The 15,949-nt window shown below is 41.9% G+C and overlaps 1 protein-coding gene across 8 annotated transcripts in view; it reads left to right on the plus strand.

Moving 5' to 3' along the window:
• Nucleotides 1-519: 519 nt before the first annotated feature.
• LOC117662976 (uncharacterized) overlaps nt 520-15,949 on the plus strand; it is a 52,317-nt gene continuing 36,887 nt past the window's right edge. The window contains exon 1 of one of the 8 annotated variants that reach the window (XM_087887054.1): nt 520-662. The gene's annotated coding sequence lies outside the window, so the exon portion shown is untranslated. Of the gene's footprint in view, nt 696-15,949 lie in introns of all 8 variants that reach the window. The other 7 variants (XM_087887055.1, XM_087887056.1, XM_087887060.1 and 4 more) reach the window with 7 other exon arrangements.

Genomic DNA, 15,949 nt, shown 5'->3' on the forward strand with positions numbered 1-15,949 from the left:
TTGAAAACTGCTCTGTGTGTGTCTCTTTCCTGCACTTCTGCTGGATCCGGCACTGTCTGCACCTCTTTAGCTAAACCGGCGTTCCCGGGAAAAGGAGAAGAAAGAGTTAACCCTTCCGAGGTAGCGAGAACAAAAGAGAACACGGCCAGCCAACGGCAGCGCAAAGCTTCTTTTTGACACCCTCTGGTTGGCTGCGAGTCGCCCAATGGGCGCGAAGCTCCGGCTGCCCGTCTGGCCCCACGTGGGGAGGGAATGAGATTAGAGGCTGGTATTTATTGGCTGGCTGGGGGCCCCCTCATTGTTCAAGCTTGTCTCGCTGCCAATTCTGGGCCCTGCGCGCGGCGCCCTTCATCAATCAGGCTGCGTGTGAAAATAGCACATTTCTGACACTCCCTAACTCACTGCTTAACAATGTTAATGGGCCTGAATGTTTGGAGAAGGTGCCTGCTTAGCCACAGCTCGGGGTATTTAAAGGCGCAAAGACCTTGCAGTAGGGAATGCCCCTGGATGCGGCTAGGTGGGGTGGGAGGAGGGGGTTCTGCCTGGTTGGACGAGGGTGGGAGCGGGCGCGTCTCTCGACTTCCGAAGCCGTTTGAGTTCCATTTCGCTGATTGCTCTCGTGAGAACTCCGCCGCTGCCAAGGCTGCTTGTGAGACGGAAGGGTTTGTCCAGGCGCACGTGGTGCAAGGCGTGGGGTGGGGGTGGGGGGCGGGAAACCAGCCGCGGTGATGCTTTGCCATTGTTGCAATTCCGATTTCTGCGATCGGGACGCAGGGCGCGAGACACCGCGGTTCCCACCGAATCGCTGCAGAACGGGGAGACGTTCGCCCGGCGCGGTGCAAACGCTATAACGTGTTCTTAAACGAACGTGGAAAACTAGGCGAGCGAAGTGCAAAGCGTGGCCCAGGAGGAGGGGGACGCTATAAAAATCACCCGCGGTATAGATAACAATTGGCAGAAGGTGCTTTCCCCGCCCCCCCCTCCCGCCTCGCCGTCGTGTGGCGTTGCAAACTGAGAGGGAGCGCCTCTTAGCAGATTCACTGGCACCAGATTTAAATCGAGCAAATAGCACTGGTATTGGGGGGTTGTTGGAGGGGTTTTTTGTGGGGGCAAAGCTGGCATCTTTAAAAGCTACGCGGGAATCTCAAACCCCAAAACGTCAGTTGTCACTTCATCTCGCCATGCCAGGGGGGAAAAAAAGGGGGGGGGAGGGGCGCTTTATCTGTTGAATTTATGCCATATGGGCAGCGCGTGCTCTCCATTAATCTATCAGAAGAGGAGTGGTCCAGACGTTATCCAGGCAAACGGGCTGCGATCAAGTCATATGGAAGAACTCCCTTTCGGAGAAATCTTTTTATTTGTTTCATCAATATGTAAGCCGCCTCGATTGTCGGAGCAACTCCCCCAAGTGACACAAGAGCCACAGAGGTTCACAGTTCTCCCACCTGATTCCTCAAATCGGGTTTCTGAGCCCTTGATTTGGAGATTTTTATGTATTGATTTGGTGGTGATGTGTGCTTGAACTTCTGGGCAGTTTGTGCTGGAAGACCCAAGTTATTTCAATACCTTGATTACAATTTCAGGCTCTGTGCGCTCAGGTCAATCAGGCAATCAGGGTTGCTTAGTTTTCTCTACTGTCAAAATTGGCAACCTCTCTCCTTTTAGAGCTTTTTTTTCCTCCCATCGCACTCCTGCTCTTTGGAACCCACTCTCCCTTGAACTGGTTAGAGTCGAGTTTCCTGAGGTTCAAAAAGGCTCCTAAAACTCTTCTCCTTCTCCTTCTCCTTCTCCTTCTCCTTCTCCTTCTCCTTCTCCTTCTCCTTCTCCTTCTCCTTCTCCTTCTCCTTCTCCTTCTCCTCCTCCTCCTCCTCCTCCTCCTCCTCCATCACCACCACAGCGGCAGCACATTTTATTTATTTTATTTAGACAACTTTTTATAGCCACCTCATGCACAATACTAGGCAGCTAACAAAGATTAAAACAAAGCAGAATTTAAAACAGCCACATTGGGGGAAAGAGGAATCTGATAATTAAACCAGGGTCATGCTTGCTTGGGAGTGGGAGTGGGAGTGTGATGGGATAACCATAGTATCCTAACCCAGTTCCTGTAGAAAGAAGCAATGTTCTCTTAAGGCAGGTGAATCTGAAACTAGTTTAACTTATGGTAGCGCAAGGATTAGATAATGTCTTAAAATTGATTACCATACAATCAACCATATTGATTACCATACAACCTTGATTCTGGTGTAGCCTGTTTTACAACATTTATTGTTTGGGTTTTATTGTATTTAAGTATCAGCACACCCCAACTAAAAACACTACTGCTGCTGCTTCTCAGAGCTATAGTGTGTAAAATTAGCATAAGTCATTTTAACTGTCTTGTTAATCAGGCTGAGAAAGTAAGCTTCAGGATAAATGGAAGTTTGTATATTTTTTTCAGATTGATGGAGTGTGTATGTGTGTGTATGAAGTATTTCTGCTACATTGGATAATATAACTCATAATCTCTGCTACCCAGACCAGATTGTCTGAAATCCACTGAATTGTTACTTGCTTTGTGCATGTTTTCCCATGAAAATTATGGAAATTTGGAGGGAAGACCTTAATGAAAAGTTATCTCTTGGCCTCAGTTTCTTCTTCCAGTGATTTGTATCTTTTTCAAACCAAGCATTTCCTAGAGATAGTTGTAGCAAAGAAAAATAATGTAGAGGGTGTGTTACATTACCGCACAGGTAGTCCTCAACTTACAACCACAATTGAGCCCAAAATTTCCATTGCTAAGCAAGACGGTTCTTAAATGGTTTTTGCCCCTTTTAATGAGCTTTCTTTTTGCCATAGTTGGTATGTAAATACCATGTTTCCCTAAAAATAAGACCCAACTGGAAAATGAGCCCTAGCATGATTTTTCAGGATGCTCGTAATATAAGCCCTATCCCAAAAATAAGCCCCGGTTAAGATAGTCAGCCAGACAGATGCATTTAGTACTGAATTTCCCCCGAAAACAAGACCTAACTAGAAAATCAACTAACTAATCATCTTTTGGAGCAAAAAATAATATAAGACCCAGTCTTATTTTCGGGAAACACGGTAACTGCAATTATTAAGTGAATCCCGTAGTTATTAAGCAAATCTGGCTTTCCCCATTGACTTTGCTTGTCGGAAGCCTGTTGGGAAGGATAGAAATGGTGATCACATGACAATTCAACTCTCATATACAGGCCACTTGTCAAGCACCTGAATTTTGATCATCTGACCATGAGGATGATGCAACAGTCACAGGTATAAATGGTGAAGAGTGAAAACTGATTATACATCACTTTTTTCAGTAGCGTTGTAACTTTGAATCATAGTTAAACAAATGCTTGTATGTCAAGGACTACCTGTACAGCAGTGTTTCCCAAACTTGGGAACTTTAAGAAGTGTGGACTTCAACTCCCAGAATTCCCCATCCAGCATGGCTGGCTGTGGGATTTTGGGAGTTGAAGTCCATACATCTTGAAGTTCCCAAGTTTGGGAAACACTGCTGTACAGTATTTTCCCTCCAGACAATGTTTGGCTACTTTATGAGGATATGAAGCAAGAGGCAGCAAAGGAGTTTAGGTTTTTGTTTGCACTAATGAAAATGTAACCCTATTTCCTGGGTGGGCAAAGTTGCAACCACACTGCACTTAATAGATTTGGGGAAGGTAGAAGAACACAGCGACTGGAACGATAATACATAATTGGGAGGGTTGTGCCAGACATGCGGGCAACACTGGGATTTGTTGTTTCCTCCCTTGGGTTTTGGTGATATTTTGGTAGATGGTTTTTCCTTTCCTTAGCATTTTAAAACAATGCTAAGTCTATTTTGGGATTTACAGTACTGAATACATGTATTTCCTGCCTTGGAATTGTGGGGAAATTATTATTTTATTGCCGTAATCATAAAGGGAAGTGGCAAAAAATTATACTCCCGATGTGGCTGTAGGTTTTCCTACATCTGGTGTGTGCGCGATAAGTTATACCTCTCTTTAAAAGCTTAGAAAATTAGAAGTTTTCTTGCTTTTGTGGGATTAGTTCCCAAGGTCAGTAAAAAAAATGGAAGATTACTGTTCTCTTTCCAAATGGTAGAGAAAGGGCATCCAACCTTGTGGACTTCAACTCCCAGAATTCCCCAGCCAATTGTCAAGGTTGGCCACCTCTGTGGTAGAGCCAGTAAACATAGCTTATTCAGATACTCATGGCATTGAAAAGTCAGAAGTATTGTTACCGGAACAGCTTTTCCAAGGCTGATACTCCAATACCTACATAATGTTTAAAGGCAGCACAATCAAGGAACATGTGTAATGACCATGAAAAAATGTGTCCCAGGATGCTCTTGTAACAACTGAAAAACTTCTATGTGTGTGTGTGTGTGTGTGTGTTTTTGTGTATATGAGAGAGACATAGTATATGTTGTATTGGGAAATAAAAAAGGAAAATAAGAACCATACATGCAGCTAGAGGCAGTGGCAATTCCTGTAGCCGTTTACATTGTTCCATTAGAAATAATATCTAGGATTCTTTTTAAGGGTTTGAATATTCTTAACAATATTTCATGTCTGCATTGGATGCCTAATGATATGACACTTCAGTATTTGACATTCAGCAACCAATATTTTTGCAGAATTTGATAGATGAGCTAGAATAGCATTTCTCGGTAACAATGGCTGATACACATCAATATATCACAGCGATTTTCAAACTCTATGAGTATTTTATAAATCAACATTTGCTCAGGAACTTTTGGGGAAAACTTGATTATGAAAAGACATAGAAGTTATATAAGTAAATGTAGAGTGGTTTCTACACGGCAGAGTATATTTTGGAAGCATCTCCCTGGTCCTAACTTTCCCAGACCATCAGGATCTGTTCTTGGTTGCCACAGTTTGGCTTCAAGGAAGAAAATTTAAGCTTATATTTAGCTTAGACCTTAGAATTTGCCCCATTCCCCTCCCACCCCCCACTCCCCCTTTAGTGAAAGTTTACACTAAAATCCTCATTCAGGCAAGCAAATTAAATGAAGGAACAAGAAAGGGAGGACAGCTTAGGTAATTGTTCCTTGGAGAAAATTTAATTTCATCACTGGCTAGCCATGAAGTGTGTTGTGTTTACCAAAAATTGTCCTTAGAGGATATTCAAATTTGGTTGGCGCGGACAGTTCCTCCAGAACTGCAGCTGCTGCACTGTGTGCTTCATTACAGGCAGTCCTCGATTTATGACCACAATTGAACCTAAAGTTTCTGCTGCTAAGCAAAACAGTTAAGTGAGTTTTGCTTCAATTTATGATCTTTCTTGACACGGTTGCTAAGTGAATCACCACAGTTGTTAAGTTAGTAACATGGTTGTTAAGTGAATCTGGCATCCCCATTGACTTTAAGTTTAATGCGATTTATATGCCCCCCCTATCTCCAGTGGACTCAGGGCAGCTCACAACAGTAAAATACATAATGGCATTAATGCAATATAAAATTAAAAGTCCAAATTAAAACAGTTTAAAATCAGTTTAAAAACTATTAAGAACCCCCCCCCCCCCATCAGTCCAGGCTATGAAATAACGAGATCTTCAAATCACGGCGAAATGAGCGAAGGTCTTCAAATCATGGCGAAGGTCTTCAAATCACAGCAAAATGAGCGAAGGACTTTGCTTGTTAGAAGGTTGCAAAAAGTGATCACACGACCATGCGGAACTGCAACTATCATAAATATGAGCCAATTGCCAAGCATCTAAATTTCAATCATGTGACCATGGGAATGCAATAGTTGTAAGTGAAAGACATACCATACCATACCATACCATACCATACCATACCATACCATACCATACCATACCCCATACTCTGCAAAACTTTTCAGTACACAAAAATCTTCACAATTCGTCTATTGTTTATCTTCACATTTTTGCAAGAGAATGTTAAAACTAATGACTATTTTTGCCTCGCCTTAGCATATTGGTCAAACATGGCTGGCTCAGGAACTCTGGGAGTTGAAGTCTACAGGTTGTAAAGTTGTCATGGTTGCCCACCCTTGATAATACACTATGGTTTGTAAGTCATGTTTGATGATTTAATTTGCTGTGAATCCTGGCAAACCTTTTCCCCCCCCCATAAAGTGTAACTAAGCAAGCCATGGAATAAAAAAAAATTATCAAACCAGGTTTCTAGTTTTATTTCCAAAGAAGAGAAAGTTATCATCAATTCAGAGGATAGAAGAGGAATACACTAATTTTTATGTGCATGATTTTGGGAATGATTTATACAATTTAAACATAATTTGGACAGTTCTATAAACTCTATCTATAATGGGGAAGCTTGTGGCCAAGTAACATTTTGCCTACTTAGTCTGCTGCTCAGATGTTAGCATGCCACAACATTCGATTAAATCAATTTTAAGTAGACCAGAGCATCTGATTTTCTACTGCCAACATCATGGAATATTCTGGGAATAGAAGTTGGGAGCCCAGATCTTCGCAGGGATGAGTTGCTGCTAATTTCGAAGGCTTATGGTCAGCCTATGGCTATTTACTCTTTCCCTTTTGCTTTATTTTCACCAAAAAGGTTACTAAGGAACAAGTCAGTTTTCAAATCCACCCTTTTTTTCTCAAAAGTCAAGAAGAAAAAAGAAGGGGGCCATGAAAAAGTGGCTCCCAGTCCTCTAGACTTTGTAGGACATGTTGGAATAATTGCAGCTTGACCCCCAGGAAAGCTGGCCATGTGAATCCTTGCGGTTGATAAACCCTTCCATGATTTTGGTTCCTCCGAGGATGGTGGCATTAAACCCAAGTTTATTAAAGACCATTTGGGGGAGATGTTTTCTGAGCTCTAACCCCCCCCCCCAAGCTGCCACGTTTTTTCCTTGGAAAATCAATAAAGGGGTTCTTTATTTGCCTTTGGAGAAAGGCTAAGCAGAGTTGTAAAAGCACTATTTAGCTTTTGAATCTGAATAGCGTGATCGCAAATGTTCAGGGATGGTTTTGAACACAACACATGTTTAAATTGAAAGAGTCTGTGCTGCAGGACTTTGCGAATAAGAAGCAACTAGAGACATCATTAACAGAGCAATAGTGGGATAGAGTTGGGAGAGATTTCGGAAGGCAGGTGAAGGAGAATGAGGGATAATGAGTCTGATGAAGCTTAGGAGGCAAATGGATCTCAGAAATGGGCAAAATGAGTCCAGTTCTGAATCTGTTTACAAAACTAGAAAAGTAAAGCTAGACAAAGTAGTTGGTTATATGTAATAACCAACCAGGAATTTTCCTTCCTCTCCCTTTTTTTTTTTTTAACATTAAACCATCTCAGAAGGATAGTTCATTTTCTCCAAGCCAAGATATTCCCACTTCTCTTTACTAACCCAGCTAAAGATCTTCCTTTATTATATTTTTAATGAGGGGATACTCCTGTCCCATCCTGGGAATTATTTTGGGATCTCTGCGCTGGGGACATCTGATTCTTTTTTTGCTCAAATTCTAGTCATTATGCATCCATAGGATTTCGTAGCAGACTTTCCACACCACATTGACCTGTATATTGAAAGCTGAGCCGAGTTGTTTAACTCAGCTGGGTTAAAACAAATGCTTCGAAGAGCCAGTTCACACATGCAATTTTACATGTTGGTTTCTCACCATTTGATATTTTGCAGTTAAGGCCAAACCAGTTGTGCAGGTTAATCATATAAGTAAAACATGCACATACCATAGTTCTCTTACAATGGAGAGGTTAATCCATATAGGAAATGGACATTAGAGAGAGAAACTTGCTCTTTCTCCATCTTTTTTAAACTGCTTGGTCCAGTTGGTCCAAATCTTCAGAGTTCTGGAAGGAAACAAGAGAAGGGAAAAGTTTGTCTCCCTTGATTTTTAGCAGTGAATATCTTCCTCTTTGTTTTATATCAGTGTATTGAACTGAGAGCCAAATTCTGGTTTGCTGCTGAACTTAGGAATTGAGATGGAAGGTTTTTGTTGCTCAATTGCTAAGTTGTGTCCAACTCTTTGTGACTCCATGTTCCATAGCATGCCACTGTCCTCCACTATCTCGTGAAGTTTACCCAGATTCATGTGCATTGTGTCATGACACTTATCTATCTCATCTGTTATCATTCCCCTTCTCCTTTTGCCTTCTATCTTTCCAACATCAGAGTGGATTGCCGCACCTCAGCTGGGCAGATTCGTAATGCGCTTGTGCGGAGCGCAAGTTCGGCGCGCATGTGAGCAAAGGAGTATGCGCGCGGTGATAACCACGCGAAGTGCATGCACGAAGAGAACTGGTAGTAAAGCCGGTTAGAACCCACCACTGGGTCAAGGGTGTTGTGAGGAGTAACCTGGTCATTTTAGGCAAGGATGACTTTAAGCAAAAAGGAATTGACTCAGCCATTAATTTAAGCATTTTCCCTAGTCAGATGGAGTTATCTTTATTTGGGACTTGTGGCCCCTGTGCTTTCCAATCAGCCCCCCAAGGAACAATGGGAGAAGTGATTGAAAATGTAAAGTGCTTTATAACAAAACTCAGTGTCAAGGCCCATATCCATAAAATACTAATGACTTGCACCTCTTGAGTTACCAACACAGCTATCTGCCTGCCTATTGAAGAAGGAAACATTGCCAGTACTTTTCTTGGAGTCACAGGTCATGAATTATCAGGACTGGAAGAAGTAGGGCTGAGATTCCCTTCCTCCCAGTTGGATCCCTTGATTCAAGTAGCATGACTGCCTGGTGCCAGATCAGACAGGAAGAAAGTGGAATTACCACTTCAGTGGCTATTTGGGATTAATCATATTTTACAAATGCAACTTGTCTCCAGCATACCATGCCCACCTACTGGGGATTTTCTGATTAGTGAGGAATTGCATTTGGAAACATACGTTTGTTCCCTTTGCTAATTTAACTCTGGAAGGTGTGTGTGCACGCGCACTCACGTCTGCCCGTAATAAACTGCTGCTTTCACTGTAGTCTTGAGAGTTATTTGGAGGCTGACCAGCTATTGAAGCATATCTTCGTGCATCTGCTTTTCTTCAGTTGGAAGGCTTTGAAAAATCTCCCTATTTTCTCTTGAGTCTTTGCCAAATATTGGGCTAGTGAAAGATACCATCTTGTACATCCAATGGGGGCAGGATGGCCTTACCAGTGTGTATGTGTGTGTGTGTGTGTGTGTGTGTGTATGTGTAAGTGAACCATTGTTCTGGAGTGTCAGCCTCTGAGGGTTCCTCCTCAATTGGAAGACAATCCCGCATTCCTTCGGGCTGTCCTGAGTTATCTAAGCTAGCCTGCTCCCCTCAGGTGCTATCAGATATGTTATTCTACCATCTGTGCTGAAATAACATTCAACACTCTCCAGCATTAGGCCTAAAAAGGGAGCATCTTCTTATCTCGTGTTTGAAACTTCAAAAGGTTTGAGGGGGGATGCTCAGACCCTTTCCTAATGCTTTCCATCACATAGGCAGGACCTGACTTCTTTTGCCTTAGATTTTGTGCCCTGTTGAATTGGACAGTGTTCTGGTATTTGGTCTGGTGTGCCAGTTGTCTGCTTGGCTTTTGACCTGCCTGTGAAAAATCTGTGAAGGCTAGTTCACACATGCACCTGACATTTTGCAAGTGAAGCATGTTAACAATCCTCCCTGGGGGAAAAAGTGTTGTGTTGGAGGAATCATAATGGACCACTCACACAGGCAAGTAATCTCATGGGGTTAATTCCCAAGCGATACCAATTTCTGTGTTTACTTGCTGTTTCTGGTGAGAGAACAGGAAAATACCAGTGTCTGGAGAATTACATTTCTGCTTATGGGTTTGTCATCTAACCAGGCAGGGGATAATTTAAAATTTCCATGGCAGTCCCCTTCTTCCAAAGGCTCCCAATGAAAGATAATTAAGATAGACTGCCACCAGTCAAACTGAATCTCCCGACACCCCTTCTCTGTCTAGCTGGAGTCTTCTGTCCAGGACTTTATTATTTAGCCCATTCTAAGAAATGGGAAAGAAGGGGCCTTGCTTATTCTTGCCCAAAGTCCAGATAGACTGAAATTAACAAACCTTGAGCCAATTCCAACAAACAAGTGCTAACTACATAACTCTGCAGTCTTGCACACAGGAAGTCCTAATGAAAAATTTTCTTATAAAATCAATGAAGCCAAACCTCTAAATATAAAAATAGATTGAGAAAAGATAATGAAAGAGAGGGGGATGGGGGGGGGGGGAAACAATCAAATGCTATATTCCCAGTAAAATCAGTATTGTCATCCTACTTGAAACAGTTGCTTTTTACTTCCTTGAGTAAGGAAGGACTTCAGTGACTGCCTATGCTCATTGCAGAGAGAGGGTAGAAATATTTTGAGACTCATGCTTGAATGTTTATCGACTGCTTGCTCTTCTTGTGCTGTATTATTATTATTATTATTATTATTATTATTATTATTATTATATTCATTAAACATGAAACTCGGTCAACTGAACACTTAAAAATGTATCATGAATACCACTGACTGGTGCTAATGGTTGATACGGGTTGCTGCCAACGTCCTAAGTATCAACCAAGTATCTTCTTAAAATATACGATGTTCCGAGTAGCGCAGTTTTTTGTAGTTCCGCTGGTGTTATTGCAGGAAGCTACAATTTCTTGATGTGTTTTGTAAAATTCTTGGATATGGTACCAAGTGCCCTGATGACAATGGGTATCACTGTTACATGTTTCATCCATAACTGTGTAGTTTCAATGGCCAGGTCACGATATTTCATGATTTTTTCCCAGTTTTTTTTCTTCAACTCTGGCGTCTCCTGGTACCGCGATATCAATAAATTGTACGTTTCGGTTTTCAACAACTGTGATATCTGGCGTGTTGTGTTTCAAATGACGATCTGTCTGTATTCGAAAGTCCCACAAGATCTCCACCTTCTCATTTTCTATAACATTTATTTATTTATTTATTTATTTATTTATTTATTTTTGACATTTCTTCCCAATCTTATGGAATGGGAGGGGGTATGTGAAAACCTGACCCTTTGGGGGAGGGGGAACTACTATTGCTTTGCCAAATAACAAAGAAGTGCTCCTTCTATGGTATCGGGGGTCTAGGGCTGAACCCACTTTCCTAAGGACCTATGATGGAATTGTAAAGGCACGGTTTGATTTTTATAAATTCTGCCTAGTACGAATAGGATTACATAGGTAAAGGTAAAGGTTCCCCTCGCACATGTGTGCTAGTCATTCCCGACTCTAGGGGGCAGTGCTCATATCCATTTCAAAGCTGAAGAGCCAGTGCTATCCGAAGACATCTCCGTGGCATGACTAACCGCCAAAGGCACATGGAACGCTGTTACCTTCCCACCAAAGGTGGTCCCTATTTTTCTACTTGCATTTTTTACATACCTTCGAACTGCCAGCTTGGCAGAAGCTGGGACAATTAATGGGAGCTCACCCCGTTACGCAGCACTAGGGATTCGAACCGCTGAACTGCCGACCTTTCGATCGACAAGCTCAGCGTCTTAGCCACTGAGCCACCACGTCCCTTATTACATAGGATTACATAGAAGAGACATTTATGGGAAACAAAAACTGAATTCCATGTATTCGGGCCTATCAGCATGGAGTCAATTGGTCAAATCTTTCAGGGGGCTTCATTGTGTTATTCCCAAGATAGAGGTTTATCATTAACGCAACAAATACTTTCATATTTAAATGAATCTGGATAAGGAAGATTAGAAACAAACCGGGATGTGGTGGAAAGGGACTCCAACTCTGGAGCTCTTCTCAAAGACATAATAGCCGGTAGCCTAATTTTCACTGAAAAGAATCCCATTGGATTTGTGGGTAATGCATCTCCCTGTACAGAAGGCATGTTGTGCTTGCTTGTTGTCGACTGCATCGTTTCATTGGTGTGACTTATGAACAAGTATCTGAGAAGATTACATTCCAAAAGCTGTAATGGGGGAAGACAAACAAAAACAAAAACATAAGAGCATAGGGGAAGAAAAATAAACAGGAGTATTGGTGGGAGGTGGTTAGAGCAAGGAAACAATTTCATTCGCATCAATGAGATCCCTGCAATTCTGTATACATTTCCTCAGCCCACACATCCCTTGTGGCAGGTATTCTGGTACTAATCAGCTAGTTTGCAGCCTAAGGGTTGTATTCTGGGGGATTTGCTGCTCCTGCAGATGGCTAGGAGATTCTTTATACAATTATATCTTGTGCACTAACCGTTTCCTGGACATTGAGCACAGTCACTCAAACTTGTCACCTCATAGCTGGACGGCTACAATTTGTTCCTCAGGGAGCTACCCTTGAAAACTGCATGGAAGCTTCAGCTGGTTCAACAATCAGTGGCCTGAAAAGTTACTGGTAACTTTGGTTCACCCATGTAACACCATTAGTGCAGTGGTGAGATTCAAAATTTTTTACTATCGTTTCTGTGGACGTGGCTTGGTGGATGTGGCTTGGTGGGCGTGCCAGGGGAAGGATACTGTAAAATCTCCATTCCCACCCCACTCTAGGGGAAGGATACTGTAAAATCTCCATTCCCTCCCCACTCCGGGGGAAGGATACTGTAAAATCCCCATTCCCTCTCCACTCAAGGGAAGGTTACTGCAAAATCGCCATTTCCTCCCGATCAGCTGGGACTTGGGAGGCAGAGAATAGATGGGTGTGGGACCAGTTAGAGGTGGTATTTGCCGGTTCTCCAAACTACTCAAAGTTTCCGCTACCAATTCTCCAGAACTGGTCAGTACCTGCTGAATACCACCTCTGCGTTAGTATGGGAAATGCTCTGGTTGCCGCTTAATTTCTGCTACCATCTTTAACGTGTCTCAGGTCCTAGATATTTCCAAAGTTGATTGCTCTGAAATGGATCCGGCTGTCCTGTAAGATTTGGGAGAGTGGCCCTGCTAAAGGGTCCCATTCCCTAAAGAAATCCATCTGCAAGGACTCCATACTACCGTCTTCTCTGTAGGGACACCAGGCTGTGGAATAACTTACCTCCTCCCCCTGATAAGTTTTCTCAGAGAGGTAAAAACCTGACTCTGGAAGTGGGCATTTAGAGGAGGTCAAGTTTGGAGTCTTCTCTTTAAGATCATGCCATTCCTGACTTAATTTCCTATTGTCTGTAATTGTTTGTTTTTTTAAATCTACATCACTCAGAGTTGTTTGGAGTAGAAATGCCAGCAAGTCTTTGAAATATAGTAATTTCTAGCTCTTTCCAAGATGGAATCCTCTTTTTGCCCCTTCTGGCGAGGAGTTCTGGGAACTATAGTCCCCAAACATCTACAAGGCATTTGGTTGGGGAAGACTGTATGAAACTGCTTGGTTTCACACATAATGCTGAATTGAGTTTTTAAATCATTATTTGTAGAACAAGCCATAGTGGCTCACTTTATACACCACTCTTAAACCTTAATATCACACATCCCTCAAAAATAGACCTTATAATGACTGAGTGAGCTGTTTGAAGTGTGCAAGCTTCATCACTGAGCTTCATGTAACATAGCATGTATGAAGGTATGAAAAAAAAAATAGCTTGGTTTTCTATCTTTGCAGATCTGCCAGACCGTCTAGTAGTAGTTAAATAATGAAAGCTAATAGCACTTCCCTGAGAGCAACTGGTTCTCTTTGATTTCAGTAAACCCTTGATCTGAAACCATTCAGCAAGGACTCATTTAGATCTCAGGGCTTCATTATGTTCTTTCCCCTAACCCACCCCCACAAAGCTTCCCATTCCCCCTACCCCCAACCCAGGTGGAATCTTCCATCTGGATCTGATCATATAAAACTATCTGCACCAGCCTCCCCTGAACAATAACTGTCTCCCAATGCCTCAGGGAGAAGCTTCTGCAATGTGTTTGAAAGAAACTGACAACGTCCTTTTGCAGCTTTCCAGCTGCAGGTCAGGAACATGCAGTCAGAACCATTGAATAAACGTGGGTAGAAACAGCTGGCCCATGAGAAGAAGATGCTTACATCCTTGTAATGTCATCATTCTGCCTTTCTTTATTTAGCTTTCTAAATAAAATGCCCGTATCCCACCTAGTATTTCATCCAACGAACAGGAGGAGTGACCTAACCCCTTGATGGAGGTTGATTTAGTATTCTGGATATCACTTTCACAAAATTTTCCCTTATGTTGCTGCCCCTAGGGCATGTGCAGAAATGGATGTTAGGTTCTTTATGTGATTATTATGCTCAAATTCCCAGCACCCAAAAAAAATCATATTTGTAAAAAGGATGAAATGAAAGCATGTGAGATCACTCAGTTTTCTGTGACCAGACCTCCTGAAAGCAAGAACTTCTGTTGATCCTCTGATAAGGCCAGACCACAGCCCCTCTCCCCCCAGCACTGAGAGGGCAAGCTACCAGTATATAAAAATAAGAGCAAACCCCACTCCCTTCTAGCACTGATGATGTTTCCAAGTTTGGTAATGAAATATCTGCAAGAAAATAACCAAGCTCGGAGAGCACCAAAGATCCCACTTCACTGCAGCCTCTCTGCTGGGCACTACAACCCAGGGGTGGGTTCTAAATTTTTTTACTACCGGTTCTGTGGGTGTGGCTTATTTTGTGGGTGTAGCTTGGAGGTCATGTGACTAGGTGGGCGTGGCTAACTGGTCAGAGTCATTTCTGGAAGGTCCTCGCACTTACGACCAGTCCTCGCACTTACGACCCTACTCATTTGTTTGCTTTTAACACTGATCAGCTGTAGGACGGCCCTTTGAAGCCTTGCGGCAAGAGTTTAAACAGTTTTTTTCCCTCTAGTCATCAGCTGGGACTCAGGAGGCAGCAATAGATTGGGGGTGGGACCAAATAAAAGATAAGAATAACTTGGGTGGGTGGGTGGGGGGGCGGGGGGGGGAGAACCGGTTCGGTGACGTCATCTAAGGTAACCAGACGTCCCGCTTTTGGCGGGACAGTCCCGCTTTTGAGCAATTTGTCCCGTGTCCCGCGGCGTTTTAAAAAAGTCCCGATTTTTCATTCTGCCTCCTGAATCCCCGCTGATGGCTAGAGGGAAAAAACCTGTTTAAACTCTTGCCGCGGGGCTTCAAAGGGCCGCCCTACGTTGATTAGCTCGGCTTCCCCCTCTCAGCTGATTTGCACAGGGATCTGCTCTTGCTAAATTGCTCCGTTTTTTTTTTCTCTTTGTGCAAACCAAGCTCAAAATGAAACTGAAAGTAAAACAGGCTGTTGGCTTTGCGGTTTTCTTGCAACGTTGGAAAATTAGGCAGCAGATTTATTTTCCTTTTCCTCATCAGAAAAGGTAAGTGCAAACAATGGAAAATTATTTAGGGCAAAAGAGAAGAGTTCAAGATTTTAAAACACAAAAGAAAAAAAAGCTCTTTTTAACTAGGGAATTGTAATAATTGAGATATTATTAATTGTATACTGTGTTGAAAGCAGAAATGGTTAAGTTGTGGTTTGGAGGAATATATGGGGGAAATTATTTGGTTTATTATTATTGGTAAGTATAATTAATTGATTTGTAAGAAATTGGATTGCATGGAAATAATTGGAATATTCATGTTCATATTGATTAATATACAAAAAAGATAGTTATATAACTAATTGATTTATATTAAAATGTTGAATTTGTATTAAACAACTGTATTACATAATTAACCAATGTGAGGATGGATATAAAAATAGATGACAATGGGAAGGGGTATAAAATAGAATAGAAGGGAAAAATTGAATTTGATTAAGATTAGAGATGAGGATGAAGGGTAATATTGTTTTTTTAAAAAAATAGATGAGGAATAAATATGGCAAAAAGGAAATATAGAAATTGTAAATTTAATTGAAATGACTAAACACTGTTTAAATTTGTGAACCAGCCAAATATTCTGTTCAAAGAAAATACATTGTATGTATGTGTGTTTCTAATTATTGCTATTTATTCATATTTGTTCTCTTTTATTCTTTAAAGTTTAACAATTCATTCTTTATCTTAATATCTTTATATT

This window comes from Pantherophis guttatus, chromosome 2 (assembly GCF_059756535.1).
Source record: "Pantherophis guttatus breed Tessera chromosome 2, ASM5975653v1, whole genome shotgun sequence".
NCBI classification, from domain to species: Eukaryota; Metazoa; Chordata; class Lepidosauria; order Squamata; family Colubridae; genus Pantherophis; species Pantherophis guttatus.